Raw genomic sequence first — 18,113 nt, forward strand, 5'->3', positions numbered from 1 at the left:
TGTAAAACTTAAAAGTACATGTCCAACCTATTAATTACACAGCACCGTGACCTATGGGCTACCTAGGGCCTACCTTTGGGGTAACATATGTAATAACAGGGGCGTTTAAGGCTTGGCAAGGGGGCTTTATTGCAAATCGACATGACAATTTAAAACTGTTTTCAGGATGCAGTGGCTGGCCTGGGACATGTTTTCAAGTGCTATTTAAGTGGTTGGCACAATAAGTGCTACAGCACCACTAGTGTAATTTATTCTGCAGGCCCTGGGTATATGGTATACAATTACACAAGGGACTTATTAGTAAAGTAAATATGCCAATCAGCTGCAAGCCATTCAAACCACGTGTAGGGGAGTGGGCACATGCACTTTAGCACTGACAAACAGTGGTAAAGTGCATAGAGCCATAGGAACAACAAAAAAAGTAACTGAGATTAATCAAGTATTCCATCCATCATTTTTATGTATACATTGGTGTATCAAGAACATATAAGCCAGCCACCTGAGTGTTCTGTTGCTTACCTTACAGCCAGATTTGATCAGGTTGGATGTTTGTGTTAAGTGCAGCAGCTGATACCCTGCATACTCAAACAAGCAGGAAAAGCAATTGGTAATGTCTGAAATATCACTCCAGCTTCTCTGGTTCTTGCTAGTTCATGAGATACTACTATGACGTGAAAAGGAATGAACCATTCTGGACATGTTTCAGTTTTCACTTCATGTTGTTTAATTCCACTTCAGAGACTACCTTTTAAAGAAACACAAATTTATTCATTTTGGTAGCATCCTTCTATAAGCAGCTTTTGGTGCTAGGACATGAACCCAAGAGAATTTTCCTTTGGTATGTAGAAGCCTGGTAGAAGGGTCCAGGAGGCAGCAACAGCCCTCTTATTGCCCTCGCATGATCCCCATTGCCTCCCTTTCCTTCATCCCAATTTCCCTCAGCCCATCTCTTTCCTATTTCTTATACAGTTTCTTTGACTCACTGAACTTGTATTTTGCAATTGATTGCTGAAGAATTTGGACCATGGCTGGGTGTATTTTACGGTGTATTTTGTGTTGGGAAAGCTTCCAAACGCCAACAGTTATGCAGCCAGATGGTCAGTTAAGTTGCTGTAGTTCAGCACTCTTTTGCTTCAAGTCTCTGATAGTGACATCTTTCCCTACATGATTAATGCATTCATGTGTTTTAACAGTTTCTTGTCCCACTGAATCACTTCTCATCCACTAGAAGATCAGGCAATAGTACAGAGGGCAGGAGGCACCAACCAAGTGTTAGGAGCTGCATCACAGTGCTTGACGGGAAAGTAAAAAGGGATAATGTTTCAAGTGCCAGATTCGCCAAGCTGCAGTTTATCAACAGCAAGCTCTCTTATCTTCAGATGTCCCTATTTGTGACCTTTTTTTTACCTCTTTGCTGATTGTACTGCAAAGGAATCCCCAATAGGCTTTAGAATCCATTAGGAAACGCTGACTTCCAGTACACAAGGTAAGTGTGTATTTCGAAGTACTCAACCTATAGAAAGACATTAGAGGTGGAAGAAACCAGCCTATAGGAATACTATATTTAAACATTCAGGGCCATATGTACGAAAGTTAGTGTTTTCGGTTTCCAAATAGCAATTTTGTAGAAGTTACTATTTCCGATTTTCAAATAGCAATTTTGTTGAAATTGCTATTTGGAATTTGCAAAATGAGATGTACTTACAGCGATTTCAATGAATTCGCATTTGCAAATAGGAATTTTCGCACAGATGCGATTTACAAATAGGAATTCTCAATTAGGAAAAGTTGCATTCTGGATGCAGAATGATGATGTAAGAACAAGGAAGTTTAGAAATACAGGGTGTGGCCACAACCCAGTAACCACGAAAGGTGCTGGAAGGAAGGAGTGCTCCTGTCTAACTTTGCTGGAAGGAAGGAGTGCTCCTGTCTAACTTCTGGCAGTGAAAAACTATTTTCTGGAAAACATCATGTCCATGTAAGTTGAGGACAAGGACCCTGGCAGCAGGAAGCGCACTCTATAGGTTTTTGAGAGAGAGCTGTGAACAGAAGAATGTGTTGCACACATGGTCCAACTTTTTGGGAAAGCATAATTTTCTGTTCCTCAGGCCCAGAAACACAAATATGGAATAGCATCCTGGAGAAAGTCAACTCATTTGGCATCACTTAGAGAACCATACCAGAGATTAGGAAATGCTGGGATGGCCTAAAAGAAGGTGGTCAGCAGAATAGCTGAGGTTCCTGCCACAGATGGTAGACCCTCCAAACATCCTTCTCCCACTCCAATGGAATCACTGATTGAGGGAACACTTGAATCTGAAAGTGTGTAGGGAGTGTCAGGCATTGACACCTTTAACCCTGCAGGCTCCAGGCAAGGTAAGTCATGTTCCTGTTAATTTCTAATCATAACATATGGTTTGTAAGTCTCAAGTACAACATCTTAGCTAATAAAACGCCATGGAGATGTTTGCTCTACTTTGGCAATGCACTATGGAAGTTGTAGCACATCTTTAGTTACGTGGTGTACTGTGTACTGATAACTAAACTGCACATATCTATGTTAAATCTACATGTCACAAATACATAAATAACATTTTGAACAATATTACACAAACGTATTAACCATTTATTTACAATTACAATATATATACATTTCAACAGATCACACCTAGAACCTGGCTGAAACCATTGAGGCCGGCGAAGCAATTGACACACGTGTGAATATGGAGAACAAATCCCCTTTAGAATTCATTTATTGCTAAGGTGTTTTATAACTTTAAGGATTCTATGCTTTTATCTCAATCCTGGTATAGCCATTATTTGTAGTAATTTTATCTTTAGATTTGGATACATTTCTACATATTGTATTATCTAGGTGCTCTCTCTTAATTCTTAAATGAAATAATACTCTGCCCACATGCACTGTATTGTATTGTCTGTATATTGCACAACCCTCTGCTGAGGGCGTAAGTTGGACTAGTTAATCTAAGAATGTAGACATGAATGTATATTCATAGTGATATTCATAAATAGACATTTTTTACATGCTATAGCTATATTCTGGATATTAGGTATTGTTTTATCGTATGAGCTTTTATGGCTCGTGTGGCCAAAATAAAGATTTTTGACTGATATGGAGAACAGATTCATTGCTACTTCAACGCCCATTACTCCTACTCCACCTACTATGAGAAGAAACGTGTCACCACTACAAGAGTTTGAGGATGGTGATGAGGAGCTATCACAAAGCAGGAACATAACTTAATCTGTGTCCAGGACACACAGACACCTTAGAATCCAACAACCAACAGTCCACAATTATAATGTTTTGAATGACATGACAAACAGTTTTTCATTGTTTGGTGGCCTGGAGAAATCTATCATCATAGTACAGCAACAGCAAGCCAAACAGATAAAAAATAAATGTTAGTAGGCATCTACAAAGCATGTCATGGTCCATGTTGCAAACTCAGAAAGGATAAGGCCATTGGATTGCTGCCATGGAGAAAGAGCAACGTCAGTAAAGACGCAGGCATATTCAGCACACAGCACAGTATAATGCTTTAACTAAATCTAGCAATCGATTGGCCACAACCACTCTTGCCAGGAGAACTGTCAATATCCAAAATGACATGGGGTACTGCTGCCAAGATATTGCACATGGGCTGGTCAAGCTCTGGAAAACGTACAGAAATATAACCTGTCTGTCCCCAACATTTTGGCACCACCTGAAAGTGAAGACGGCTCTAGCCTCAGTGCCACATCTGTGCTAGATGGATGCTGTACCAGGCAAACATACTGACACATGTGGAACAGATATATTCCCACCTCCACAGTCAAGTCCTGCTGAGTAGACCATGAACGCCAGAGGACATAAAAAGTGACTTTTGTGAACACTCAGATGTGTGAGACTACTTTGTTATATTTGTGTTTTCAAAACGTGTTACTTTGTTAAAAATAAAACATCCAACATACAGTTGATGATGAAGAATCACATTGTTGCAACCTAACAAAAGGTTTACTTTCAGTAATGCACAAAACATTACCATCATGAGTGTTGTCTATTTCTTAGATGTGGTCATCGCTCTTAACTTAAAAATAGTTGTTGGTGATCTCTGTGCATCGAGCTTGACCCTCGGCTGAACGTGTCCCGTTCTGCTGAATCTGTAGTGGTGGTAGTTCATCATCTTATTCTGATTGTGGCTCTGTGTTGATGTTGTGCAGACTCTTGCTCGTGGCTTTATTGTGGAGAATGCCAGATATATCCTTCAACAAAAAGAGAGGTAGGGAGAGTAGATTGACACTCTTATTCCCCGGTTATGATCAGTCAACAAGAAAAGAGTGTCCTATGGTTATTTTTGGCCACATATACGGAGCAAAAAGAAAGTATAATAAACAGCCTGATTCAGGGTGTTTTTGAAGAAAGCCCTCACTCACCACCTGGTGATGACATGCTTCATCATCGGGCTCCACCAAAAAGACCGAATGTCTCTTTGGTGTGCTACAACGCCAGGTCTACTGCGGAGCCGGTTGGTGAGAGTTAGGGCGTGTTTCGTGCAAAACTAAGCTAGTGAGTGGTGAGGAAATTAAAAGAAGTCTGTAGTGTATCAACTGGAAATTTATTCTATGATCACTAAAGACAGTATTTAAAATCAATGTGTATGGAAGCAGTCCACATTTAATCTTGTGGTAGTTTCCTAAGTATCAGTCGACATGTTTCTTGCCATGAAACTGGTGTAAATTTACCGGGCAATTCTTCAGGACTAGAAAGGTGTGTTTAAACTCTGGTGGTATGGACGCGCTAAGGGCCACCCTTACCTAGGGACGTGAAAGTGAAAATAATTAAAATAGTGAAAAAGTGCAAAAAAGTTTAGGAAGACAGGTAAGTCTCCTAAGTTACTCCAGGTTTTGGAGGCTTCGACTTTGCGATTTCTGCACCTGAAAATGAAAGGACAATGACATACATGTAGAACAAGACATATATTTAGTATTTGTTCTGATGATAACCGTAAATCTATAGTGCTCCAGAAGTGGTTCAGAGACAGTAGTGGTGCAACATAGCCATATCGTTATTTTAGCTGCTAATCAGAGGGAAGTGCTACGTGCTATTTTGTGGTACGAGCTAGATGTGTAGGTTGGTAAAAAAACGGAAGATTCCGATTAGGGATCAAAATAATGGTACAGGTAGATCGTGTCAATAAAAACATAGTTAAAAAGTCTCACTTTGTAGGTGTTTCAGATGGACAACATGGGTCACAGGAGGAGTGTGGGAACGTAATTGGCACACCCTGCGCGTTTGTCAGAAAAGGGAAGGAAAGCATAGAGTGAGTCAACGGCAATACGTTCGGTACTTAGCTCAGTGGTAAGGCGGTCGTTGAATCGTAGGTTCTACTCACGCCCTCGACGCTCGGCACCCTCAGTGTACCTGCATCACCCTCTACTGGACCCCGACGATGTGGAAACGGGGTTCCTGTGCCGTATATGTATCAACAGCAACGAGGTGAGGATCATTTCCGGGGTGGGTGTGGTCAAGGGAGGGGCCAGGAGTGGCGCCATAACTTGAGCCAATAGCCGTCATGTGACGGTTTCGCTCCGTGATTGGCATCTAGTTGCTAAGCAACCAGCAGCGTCTGGGTGGTTTTTAGCTTCTGGTTTGTTACCAACGCTAAAGTTGGAGCCGGTGTAATTCTGATTATCGGTTGTTTGCTCTAAGAATGGAGTTTGGCCCGTAGTTAGTCCTAGTTACGTACTTGAGAGATTGTTTTATAATTTACACCTTTTTGACTTTTATTCGGTCAATGTCATTGCAGCGAGGGCTGCTTACGTACTGAATTTGCTGAACAGCTTGTTAGGCTCACAAAATGTCTATTTCATCACAGCATTCCATGGGATATCATCATTCAGACCGATAAGATGGGTCTCAAGCCTGTAGACCCACCCTTGTTCCTTTTCAAAGAGGCGACTGCTTATGTTGTTGCCACTGTTTACATGTTCAATTACAGTCCAATGTAAATCATTGGTTGTGTGGTTCTTTTCTAGAAAGTGTCTGCTCATTTTGGTTGTTAGTTTTTTGCATCTGATGTTTGAGCAATGCTCACAGATTCTCTGCTTCACTTTTCGGCTAGTCATGCCTACGTAACGCAGGTCCCAAGGAAATGTTATCAGGTATAGCACATTTTGCGAGTTGCAATTTGTGTGGTCTCTCTGTGTTCATATTTTTCCAGGTTCGAGGTCGAGCGTTTTCGAATGTCCAGTGAGGTGGCAAACACTACAATTAGAGATGGGGAAATGGCCAGTGATTCTTGGTAGATTCCAGGTATCTGTAATTGATCTCACTGTATCCGGGGCAGTAGTTTTAGGTCGTGTGTGGACGAGTGCATCTCTTAAGCTGCGTCCTTTTTTGAAAGAGAACAAAGGTTTTTCCCAAGTTTTGTTCGTGCTGGATAGGATTCTCCAATTTTTGTTAATGGAGATGTTACATTAACATTTAATTTAATTTAAACCTGACGTGATGTTAATGTTGCTGGTGATAGATGATTTTTCAAAGTACCTTAAAGCGGAGATTCTAGAATCATTCACTGCGGCACAGAGCATACCTCGGCCGAGAAAGTTATGGCCACTCATGGTAAGTTGAATGAACTAAGGACAGACAATGGTTTTCCCTTTTCTAGGTAGGATTTTGGTGCGAATATGGCTTCTAGAGAGGTTCATCATCGGAAGACCGCTCTCCACAGGCCCCAAGGTAATGTTGAGGCAAAGCGTTTCATGCAGATTTTAGCAGAGTCCTGAGAATTGCATTAGCCAATGGTCAAAACATGGAGTGCGCTTTATATGCTTTTCTCCTTGAGTACCATCTCATTCCACATGCTACCACTAGGGAGTCTCCCAGCACTTTGTGAATGAACGGATTGGTGGGAGACACCACTCCCAAAGCTGAAGAAACCTTTGCAATCAGAGACAAGATTTCTGACGCATTGCATCGTCGCTTTGCACAGAATTTCCAAGCAACAGGGGTTCCGAATTGCTGATTTTGTGCTTGTCAAGGACAACATCAAAGGAGCATGTTTTTTTTCTGTTTGAGGTTTTGCTATGGAGATAGAGTGCTGTAAAAAGGACTAAAGTAATTTTTGGTGTAAATGGTGAGACAATCACAAGGAACATATTGTTCTTTAAACTTTACAGGCAGACAGATTCTGAATCAAAGAACACTTGTGGTGCATCTACTGTGGAGGAACTTGGGGGTGACGCGGACAATGTCGGGGCTACAAAAGGTGGTGCCTGCATATCCTTTCCTTCACTGTATGGGAGTTAGATGGTTATCTACATCAAACAGACACAAAGGGAATAGTAGGAGAATCAACAGTGGTGCAGACTAGATGAACCAGAAATGGAAGAGCCAGGTCCCAGTAGGCAAGGCATGGGGAGATAGGGTCTACGGCCTCGGCCTGTGATGTCCACCAAGTTTAAGGAATTCGTATTAATCAGAGAATGTGTGTTTTACCTGTACCTATCTATTCTCTAGGTCTTCATGCAATGGTTATTGTGGTATTTCGAAGTAAAGCTTGTGCATTTAATGTTTGTAGATGCGTAGTTCACGTGTTGGTCCCAGCCTGTTTTGTTTTATTTGTTTTAACTTATGCTTCATTTTGTTTGGGCAAAGGAGGAATGTTGTGTTGGGGATGAAATATCCCAACTTGTGAAATGAAGGGGGGAGATACGTGGTCGACCCCCATCACGTGCAGCTCCAATGTTATTGCCCATGACGTGAGGAAATAATAAAAGGCCTGGGGCCCAGACCTCATGGATAATCAAAAAAAGTAACTTGTGTGACTCCGTCATTCCTTCATGCTGCGCACATCATTTGGTCCCACTTTGCGACGCAACGGACGCCATGCCATAGAGCTTAGCTTTGAACAACCCACTGTGCAAACAAGTTGGAGCTGGAAGCCATTGATCCCATTGTGCTGATATAATTTATCCTTTCCACGTCCCTACAGAGCCCTGTTTGAGCTCCCATGTTAGTCAGTCATTTAACAACAGACGTCCACGGGTCTGCGTGATGTAATCCATCTACCCAAGGTCTAGAACATCACCAGGGCTGTCGTCATCGTGTTGGCATAATTCCCATAGTGCAGTCTCTGGGTCAGATTTACGTTTCCTGGTGCATCCCAGCTAATTAGCAGGGATGCGCCAGGAAAGATGCGTGACGCATGTTTACCCTTGCACCACCACAGATGCACTGCATTTACAATGTGGCGCATCATAGTGCAAGGATAAACAGATACGTGTTGCATCTGCCGGCGTAAGGTTGGTGCAGTGCTGGAGTTGTGTCGCGGGCGTGATGCAACTCCAGCACTGTTCCAACCTGGCCTATCCTCAACATGGTGCGTCACGCCTTACGCCTGCTTTAAGCAGGTGCAAGGTTTTGACGCAGCAGCGTTAGAAAAGTGACTGAGTAATATCTTGTAGATTTTACTCAGGCACTTTTCCGAGGCGTTCCTGCAATGGAATGCCCAACCTGCGCCCGAACGTCCACATGAAACCTGACGCAGGTTTCATGTGGCGCAGGGCTTTACAACGTGACGCATCTCCCTAGGTGCATCACATTGTAAATAGGGCGCAACGTGGCGCATGGTTTATGCTGCCGCTGCGTCACAAAAGTGACACAACAGCTGCGTAAAAGTGGCGCACAGGCTTGTAAATCTGCCCCTCTATTTCTAATTCTGCACATGCAATGGCATAGCACGAACAGAGCTAACTGCGTTGCAATCTGCCCTTCAGCACGGATATATGTGAAAATTAAACTCTTGCTTTCAGGCTACCCCATGGACTCCGAAATGGTATTACTGGATTCACAGGGGGAATATGTACTCTCTTCCTTATTTCACTTATTGAGTCCTTACCAAAGATGAATTTTGAAGAGAAGAGATGCATGTTTGCTTTGTTCTCCATAAGAAAAACAGGGGAAGAGAGCAGACATACCCCTATCAATTTAATAAAGTCACTCCAAAGTTGTCTCAGGGGGTTGTGTCTCTCTTATTGCTTATGTGTACTTTCTCGACCATTGACAAGTTAAATGCGTAGCTGAAGCCACTGATGCTACCCCTCCAGAATATTTCACAGTTTGTTTTTGAGAATTACAAATATGAGCCATTGCTTCAAAAAAGCTGTTCTTGCTGTGATAACGTGCAAAGGAAGAATAGGAAGATACATTTGATGTTACAGAAGCATCGAGGGGGATGGGAGGTTTTCAACAGTAATGTGTAATTGAATTACTTAGGGAGATGCCCAGTCTTTACCCTGTGTCTCACTTAGCTTCACACTTTACTTTCTCTCCTTAGCTTTCATATCTTCAACCTTTCTCCTCTCTTCCCCTCTTTTCCCCTAAGTTCTGCTTTGCCCATTCTAACCACTTTTACCCAGTGTCACATTGTCTACTTGTCCCTATTGTCCCCCTATTTGTTTAATTTTTTTCATCCCTCTCTACACCATGTCTTCCCTATAATAGTTTTACAATCTCCATAGTGTACTATCTCCCCATTCCTCCCCCAAACCTACTCCTATTTCCTGTATCCCTCCCACTTCTGTCACCTTTTGCCTACTTTTATTAGTCTGGACCGCTCCTATTTTCACTATGTCCTATTCTGCCCTCTCGTCTACCTGTCACTCTACACTTTGTGCTCCCTCTGCATCACATTTCTTTCTTCACTGTGTCACCTTCTCCAGGTCTCCATTCTCTTTTGTCCTTATGGCTTTGTCTGAACACTTCTCATTTTGACTCCCCTTCTCCTGTGAATGTCTTAGTCCCCACTGTCTTCTTTCCTGCCTCTTCTTTCTCCTTTCCTACATCACTCTCTGATCTACATTGTCAGTGTCTTCACATATTACTATCTGCCATTTCTCACTAACTGGTGCCCAGATTACTGGGGAGGTACAGGTTAATTTGAAAAAATGTGCAATGGGTCCTTATCATTGATAAATAATTCTTGTAAGTGTACTACTTTCAAATTATTATTTTTTAAATGGTTCCCTGCCCCTCTGGGTAATGTAGGGGTATGTGGACATGCCTTCTCGCAACATTAAGGCTGACATTACTTTGTTCAGAGAAGCATTTGTCAATACAATCTTAAGCTAGAGAATCTAGGGCTCTGACTATGTCATCAGCGAGATCCTATGTTCTGGTCCAAGACTCGCCCTCAGTGGAACTCTGTCTCCCTATGGGCTCTCTAACAGTCAGTGTTTTCTGCTTACTCGCTGCAGGTTCAATATAATACATACATTGCTACGTGTTCCAAAAGGCTGGGTACATGATGAATTAGATGCTCCCTGTCAATGCGATGGTCCTTCACCTCAAGATCCTATGCACTTTCTCCTTACATGTCCTTTTTATCAGACAATACACAAACATTTCTTGAAACCGATCTTGACGGAGCTTAATTTCATACGTGTTAGGCTCGCCTCGCTGTATATGCAGATGTTGACTGATGTTCGAACTACCCTGTGGTGTGTTTTATTAAATTGCACAATCAAACACAAAAAAACTGTGATTTTAGACGGATGTAATGGTCCTAATGGTTGTTTGCCGTTCTCTATTGTTATTAGTTTTACCTAGAGATGGATCTATAATGTATTCATTATTATATCGGTCATATTCGTTACACTGTGATCTTCCTGATTTTAGCACGTTTTAACTGTCTTTCATGGTTTACTTGCTTTAAAGCGAATAAAGATGTTGGGGGCATGTCAGCAACGGCCGGCGATAATTATCGCTAAGCGCGCTTAGCGCAAGGATAATTATCGACGGCTATTGCTGGATTATATCGCAAAGATGGCGTGCTATCAGCAACGCTTATCTCCAATGCGAAAAATAATCCAGCGATAGTTGCAAAAAGTGCAATTATCGCTGGAAATACAGCGTTAATCTCACATCAATTGGTGATATGTTGATGATAGGGCAGGGTGGATTCATCCACACAATCCACCTCACATAGGCTATCATGGCAAAGTCAGAAGGAAAGCAGGAGTAAGGAAAGTAGCGATAAGCCCGGTTAGCACTACTTTTCTTATCGCTGTGCAGGTTAGCGTGCAGATTGTTGATAGGAGAAATATCAGTTAGCTAAAAGTGTAGGGTGGAGCACCGCTTATTCTGCTGGAGATTATTCGATGTTTCCGTGCCTCCGGGGCTCTCTTCCCGTCGGAGAGATATTATTATAACCTGCGATAGCAGCTGTACCTGGCTGGGTATAGCTGTCCCCCCGGGCACCGGTATGTGCTGAATCAGCTCTAAGTTTGCCTGTTATTCCTCTGCTGAAACGTTCATAGCATGTATTTCAAAATAAAGCAATTATTCCATTGATTCTGGACATTTCATTTATTTTTCATGAAATTATTTTCTTTTCCAAAACACTGTTTTCATTATTTCACATCAACATCCAATGCATTTCGGCAGTGTAGTCTGCCTTCATCAGGGAAATAATAGATCTACAAATTGAAAAATACACATTTACAATTTTGCATATTATGTTGTATATTGCACTTTTTTTAAAACTTAACTTCATGTATTTCGTTCTAATGTTATCTAAGCATCATTAACGGACCTATGAGAACCTCTGTTATCGAGTTTGTTTAATCTATTACTGAGTATGGCTCCTCTAACTCGGTCTATTGCATGCTTTACGCTCCGTTGTTAGCCGTAGTTAGTTACCGTCTTTCAGACCGGTTTTACCCAAAGAGCTATGAGCCTCGCATTACGCGCTGGCAACGGGATATTTTAAACGCGTGCGCGTGTAGTCAAAGTGATACTCTGGTGGTTATTTCTCCAAGTAAGGGGAAGGGTAACACTCGTGTTCTACGCTCTTTGAATTATCTAAGTCACATGCAATGCGGCTTACCACGGCGTTTCTGTTCCTGTTCCTCGTGCCATTCCTTCCGGACTGGTACTGCTTCCTTTCGGTATTACGCCCCTTGCGCCTGCGCATTGTTAAGTTCTCGCTGACCCGTTTTTTTATCACGCTAACTTTATTGTTCTATATTAGGGGATCTGAGCCAGGGCACGTTACTGCTATGCATATTTGCTGCTCATGCGCTAGCACAACGTTAATGAAAATTAATATGATTATGTGCAATAGTTATTACTGTGACAAATACAATTTTAACACCAAGGATTACAAATAGCAAAGAAACTCTGTCCTTTCATTGAGTCCCCCGGGCTTTAAACTTCCCAGCTTATAAATCCAATAGTTCTCTTGTTTTAGCAATTTGTTTTTATTCATGGAACCTTCCATTCTGGGCAGTGTTTCCAATACACATACCCGCAGTTGGCCAACGTTGTGTTGCTTCTGAGTGAAATGTTCTGCCACACTCGTTTTTTTGGATTTAAGTCTTATTGTGCTTTTGTGTTCGTTCATACGAATTTTCAGTTTACGTTCTGTGTGGCCTACGTAAACATCTCCACAGGGGCATTTGATCATATAAATTAAGTTACTTGAGTCACATGTTGCATTCACTTTTAAAGGAATAGGAAAACCTTTTTGTGGATGTGTTATGTTTGAACCTTTAATGATGTTGTTACATGTGTTACAATTATAACACGGGATGGTGCCTCGGAATGTTGTGACGATGTGACTTTCTTCCTGTGGTTTTAAGAAGTCTGCTAGGTTTTTTGCACGGGTGTGTGCAAATATAGGTTCCTCTGTGAAGATTCCTTTGAAGTCTGGTTCCATTGAAAGCATTGGCCAATGCTTCTTGATGATCTTTTTAAACTGGGTGCTAACAGTTGAAAATTTACTCACGCATGTGATGCGGTTACTAGGTGTGGTAGTTTTCCGAACTAGTAATTCTTGTCTGGATTTTTGTTGGGCTCGTATTTGTGCCGTTTCGGTGATTTCCGGAGGGTACCCTCTTTCAATGAATCTTTGTTTCATTTCATCCATTTGTTCTTTGCATTTAGGGGCCAATGCAAAGAACAAATGGATGAAATGAAACAAAGATTCATTGAAAGAGGGTACCCTCCGGAAATCACCGAAACGGCACAAATACGAGCCCAACAAAAATCCAGACAAGAATTACTAGTTCGGAAAACTACCACACCTAGTAACCGCATCACATGCGTGAGTAAATTTTCAACTGTTAGCACCCAGTTTAAAAAGATCATCAAGAAGCATTGGCCAATGCTTTCAATGGAACCAGACTTCAAAGGAATCTTCACAGAGGAACCTATATTTGCACACACCCGTGCAAAAAACCTAGCAGACTTCTTAAAACCACAGGAAGAAAGTCACATCGTCACAACATTCCGAGGCACCATCCCGTGTTATAATTGTAACACATGTAACAACATCATTAAAGGTTCAAACATAACACATCCACAAAAAGGTTTTCCTATTCCTTTAAAAGTGAATGCAACATGTGACTCAAGTAACTTAATTTATATGATCAAATGCCCCTGTGGAGATGTTTACGTAGGCCACACAGAACGTAAACTGAAAATTCGTATGAACGAACACAAAAGCACAATAAGACTTAAATCCAAAAAAACGAGTGTGGCAGAACATTTCACTCAGAAGCAACACAACGTTGGCCAACTGCGGGTATGTGTATTGGAAACACTGCCCAGAATGGAAGGTTCCATGAATAAAAACAAATTGCTAAAACAAGAGAACTATTGGATTTATAAGCTGGGAAGTTTAAAGCCCGGGGGACTCAATGAAAGGACAGAGTTTCTTTGCTATTTGTAATCCTTGGTGTTAAAATTGTATTTGTCACAGTAATAACTATTGCACATAATCATATTAATTTTCATTAACGTTGTGCTAGCGCATGAGCAGCAAATATGCATAGCAGTAACGTGCCCTGGCTCAGATCCCCTAATATAGAACAATAAAGTTAGCGTGATAAAAAAACGGGTCAGCGAGAACTTAACAATGCGCAGGCGCAAGGGGCGTAATACCGAAAGGAAGCAGTACCAGTCCGGAAGGAATGGCGCGAGGAACAGGAACAGAAACGCCGTGGTAAGCCGCATTGCATGTGACTTAGATAATTCAAAGAGCGTAGAACACGAGTGTTACCCTTCCCCTTACTTGGAGAAATAACCACCAGAGTATCACTTTGACTACACGCGCACGCGTTTAAAATATCCCGTTGCCAGCGCGTAATGCGAGGCTCATAGCTCTTTGGGTAAAACCGGTCTGAAAGACGGTAACTAACTACGGCTAACAACGGAGCGTAAAGCATGCAATAGACCGAGTTAGAGGAGTCATACTCAGTAATAGATTAAACAAACTCGATAACAGAGGTTCTCATAGGTCCGTTAATGATGCTTAGATAACATTAGAACGAAATACATGAAGTTAAGTTTTAAAAAAAGTGCAATATACAACATAATATGCAAAATTGTAAATGTGTATTTTTCAATTTGTAGATCTATTATTTCCCTGATGAAGGCAGACTACACTGCCGAAATGCATTGGATGTTGATGTGAAATAATGAAAACAGTGTTTTGGAAAAGAAAATAATTTCATGAAAAATAAATGAAATGTCCAGAATCAATGGAATAATTGCTTTATTTTGAAATACATGCTATGAACGTTTCAGCAGAGGAATAACAGGCAAACTTAGAGCTGATTCAGCACATACCGGTGCCCGGGGGGACAGCTATACCCAGCCAGGTACAGCTGCTATCGCAGGAAATATCAGTTAGCTACATTTCTCATGTTGTTTTGCTGAGGAACGCCCATTTTGCATATCATTAGAGATGCAAAGCTGGGTGTTAAGGGAAAGGGCGCTGAGGCATGGGAACATGCGCTAGCGTGTCCTTGCTGATAGTACGATAAAATTATCGCCGCTTTTCGCCCGAAAACGGACGCTAAAGCGGCGATAATTTTATCGTGGGGCCCTGATGATATGCCCCTTGGTACTCGCTACACTCACTCTTGCTTGCAAATTTGCTGTATTTATTTGCACTCCACTACTTTCGCAACCACCATGGTTGTGGCTCTGGATGTGCAACTGTACCGAGAAATCCAACTGTGAATGGTATATTGAAAGATATAGCTGATTGGAGGTCAGTGACGTCATTGAGATTTTCATGCACATACTAACTTCCAGGATTTTTGTTTTTTCAGTATTACTTCAACATACCTGGTGTATGCAGATTTATTGTTTTATTTGGCCACTCTTTTCCTTTCCTACTGATCTCTCCTTTTTGCTACTTCTTTCGGTCAACAGCAGACCGAAGGGAGGGGCTGTGTTGGAACTTCAGTGGAGAAGACTTTGCGCTAAATCAAGTTGTCATACTGTTAAAATTGTTGTCTCGTCACTTTTGTTATGCAGATTATTTGTGGAAGGGTGGGTGAAGCTGAAAAGACGACGTTAAATAACAGAGTGAAGCAAGAGGTGGTATTGAGACTGTGGGGCATATTTACAAGGGCTTATCACCACCAGAAAATCACTTTTCATGGCATTCTGGTGAGGATAAGCCCTTCACCTTATTTCCAAGGTGTTGTTAAGCCACTTAACATGGCTTAATGACACCTTATATATAAAGTACATTCAACGCTATATTTAACCTGAAAAGGGTGGGCAATGAGTGTTGTGTTGGGCTTTCTGCGGCAACCCCCGTTGCTTTTGATACTATCCCGTATTTACAAGGGTGGCGTAAATATGGGGCAGTGCCAAAACTAAGACCACGGAAAACCTGGGGGCATATTTACAATGAAGTGACAGAGTGCGGCGTTCCCATTCCTAGCTTCACGCCACACTCCGCCACTTCAGAAACGCAGGGTTGCACCATATTTAAAACAATATGGTTCAGCCCTGAGTTTCTCCCTGTGCTGGCACTGAACTTAGCAGCCTAGCGCCAACCAAGGCACCCTTGCACCCCAGTGCGAGTGTCTGCATTGAGAGAAAGATTGTTTATATGGAGGAAGATCTCCCTTCCTGAACATAAACAATCTTTAAATGACGTTTTGTAACTTAAATGTGTGCTGCTAATGCAGCACACTTAGAAGTTGCAAAACGTCATTTTGTTTTTGATTGTTTATGTGCAGGAAGGGTCACCTTACTGCACATAAACTGCCAATGGCAATTTGCTGTTTCTGTGTGCTACACAACGCAGCACACATGGAAACAGCAAAAATGAGGGGAAATAAAGGATGTCTCCTTGTTTCGCCTGTTTAAGACCAGCTAGATTTAGCGCCAGCACTAAGGGAAACGCAGAGGTGTGCAGCATTCTTTTGGATACAGTGCATCCCTGCGTTTTTAAACTGATTGAGCGTGGTGTTAGCAGTTTTGGAGCTACACAGAGCTCCGCCAGTTTATGGTAAATATACCCCTGTATTTTGGCTGTAATGCAAGGTGTAACATTGTGATAGCTATTGTCACTCTTTTGCTTTGTTTTAGAGGATCTTTCTATGAGTAGATGAGTAGACTGGTGGATGCTGAGAACCACATCAAAGTGCAAGAAGGTTTCCCCTGATGAGTGCTCGACAGGGAGTGCATATGAAACTCAAAATGACCGCAGTTAATCTTCCTCCATCTTGTTTGAGGTTAACTAATCAGATGTGTCTCCAAAACATGTCTGAAAAATGTCTTTGAATTCTAAATCGTGTTGATATATTTTCAAGAAAAAAATTTGAATGCGATTTAATCCTGCAATATTTGCACACATTTGATGGAGCTCAAGTAAAGCTGTTCAGGTTTTACTTTCCTAGCATTTTGTGGGATCTTATATTTTCCTTTTCAAATGTGGGCGTTTGGTTGTGTTCTTTTTTTTTACTTGGCATTTGAAATAAGGGATGGTCTGTAAGACCTATTTGTTGCTAGGTGAAGTTTGATTGCCTTATTTCAAAAGCATAATTGATTTTCCTCAAAACCATCAGTGAAAGACAACATTATTCATTGTTGTTAGTCTGTTGAGCAGGAGTATAGAGTACAATAAATATTGCTGTTGCTGGATTTATATGTATGCTTACCTTCCTTTTCATGACGGAAGAACTGACACTTTTTTCTCTGCTCTTTGTTTTGTGTTAAGTTTATTTCAGGAGTATGTGTTTTTCAAAACCCTCTAAATATTTATTTATTTGTTTGGAGTTTTATAGAGTGCGAACCAGACCCGTGAGGGTATCAGAGCGCTTTACAGGAATGATAGGAGGTAAACAAAGGGCTTTAAGAGGGGAGGAAACATTTGTGATGAAAACAGGGGGATACATTATACAAAGAAGCAGGCGGTTTCAATCCCCGGATACGTGTTGGAAAAAAACAGGTGAAAACATTTAGAACAAGAGTATCAGTGTGGGTAGGTATCATTTAGAAAGACCATGGATAATGCTGAAATAGAGGGTGGAACAGAGTCACTGAGGTGCATGTAATGTCAGCGTTAGGGGAGGAATTTGCCCATTAGGAAAGTTTTGGCCTCTGTTTTGAAGCGAGCCAGAGAGGGAAGTCTTCTTATGGTGGGTGGAAGTGAGTTCCAAATTCTTGGAGCAGCCCAAGAGAAGGCCCATTGTATATTTTTTTTCCTCAGGGATGTCGGTTGGAGCAAAAGGTCACTGGCAGATCGGGAATTTCTGGCTGCTCCGGTTATCACGAGTTTCTGGGCTATTAATGCCCGGGAATTGGAGTATAGAGCCTTGTGAGTGATGCAAGTCAGCTTAAGTTGGATCCTGGCCTCTAGAGAAAGCCATTTTAAAACCTTCAAGTGGGGAGAGATGTGGTTGAATTTCTTTGAACCTGTTTGGAGTCTGGTGGTGGCATTGAGGCAGGCTTTCAGTGGGGAAAATGAGCTCTTGGGTAGACCTGCAAGGGTGGAGGTCCATATTCTAGTCTGGAAATGACTAGCGCCTGGATTGCCATTTTTAGGTCGGGAGTGTCGAGGAAGAGTTTCAGGTTTCTTAGGTAGCTCAGGTAAAATCTGGCGGTTTTGGCCATCTAATTGATATGGCCACGCATATTCAAGCAGCTGTCAAGCGTTATTCCAAGGGATTTGGCCAAGTCTACAATAATGAAGGTTAACTCTGTGATAGCCTTGATCCATTCTTTAATGTCAGAGTTGTTTTTGTTTGGGGAGATGAGGAGAAATTCCGTTTTTTTGCATTAGGTTTGAGCAGGTAAGAGG

The sequence above is a fragment of the Lissotriton vulgaris genome, chromosome 9, assembly GCF_964263255.1.
Source record: "Lissotriton vulgaris chromosome 9, aLisVul1.2, whole genome shotgun sequence".
Classification (NCBI taxonomy): Eukaryota; Metazoa; Chordata; class Amphibia; order Caudata; family Salamandridae; genus Lissotriton; species Lissotriton vulgaris.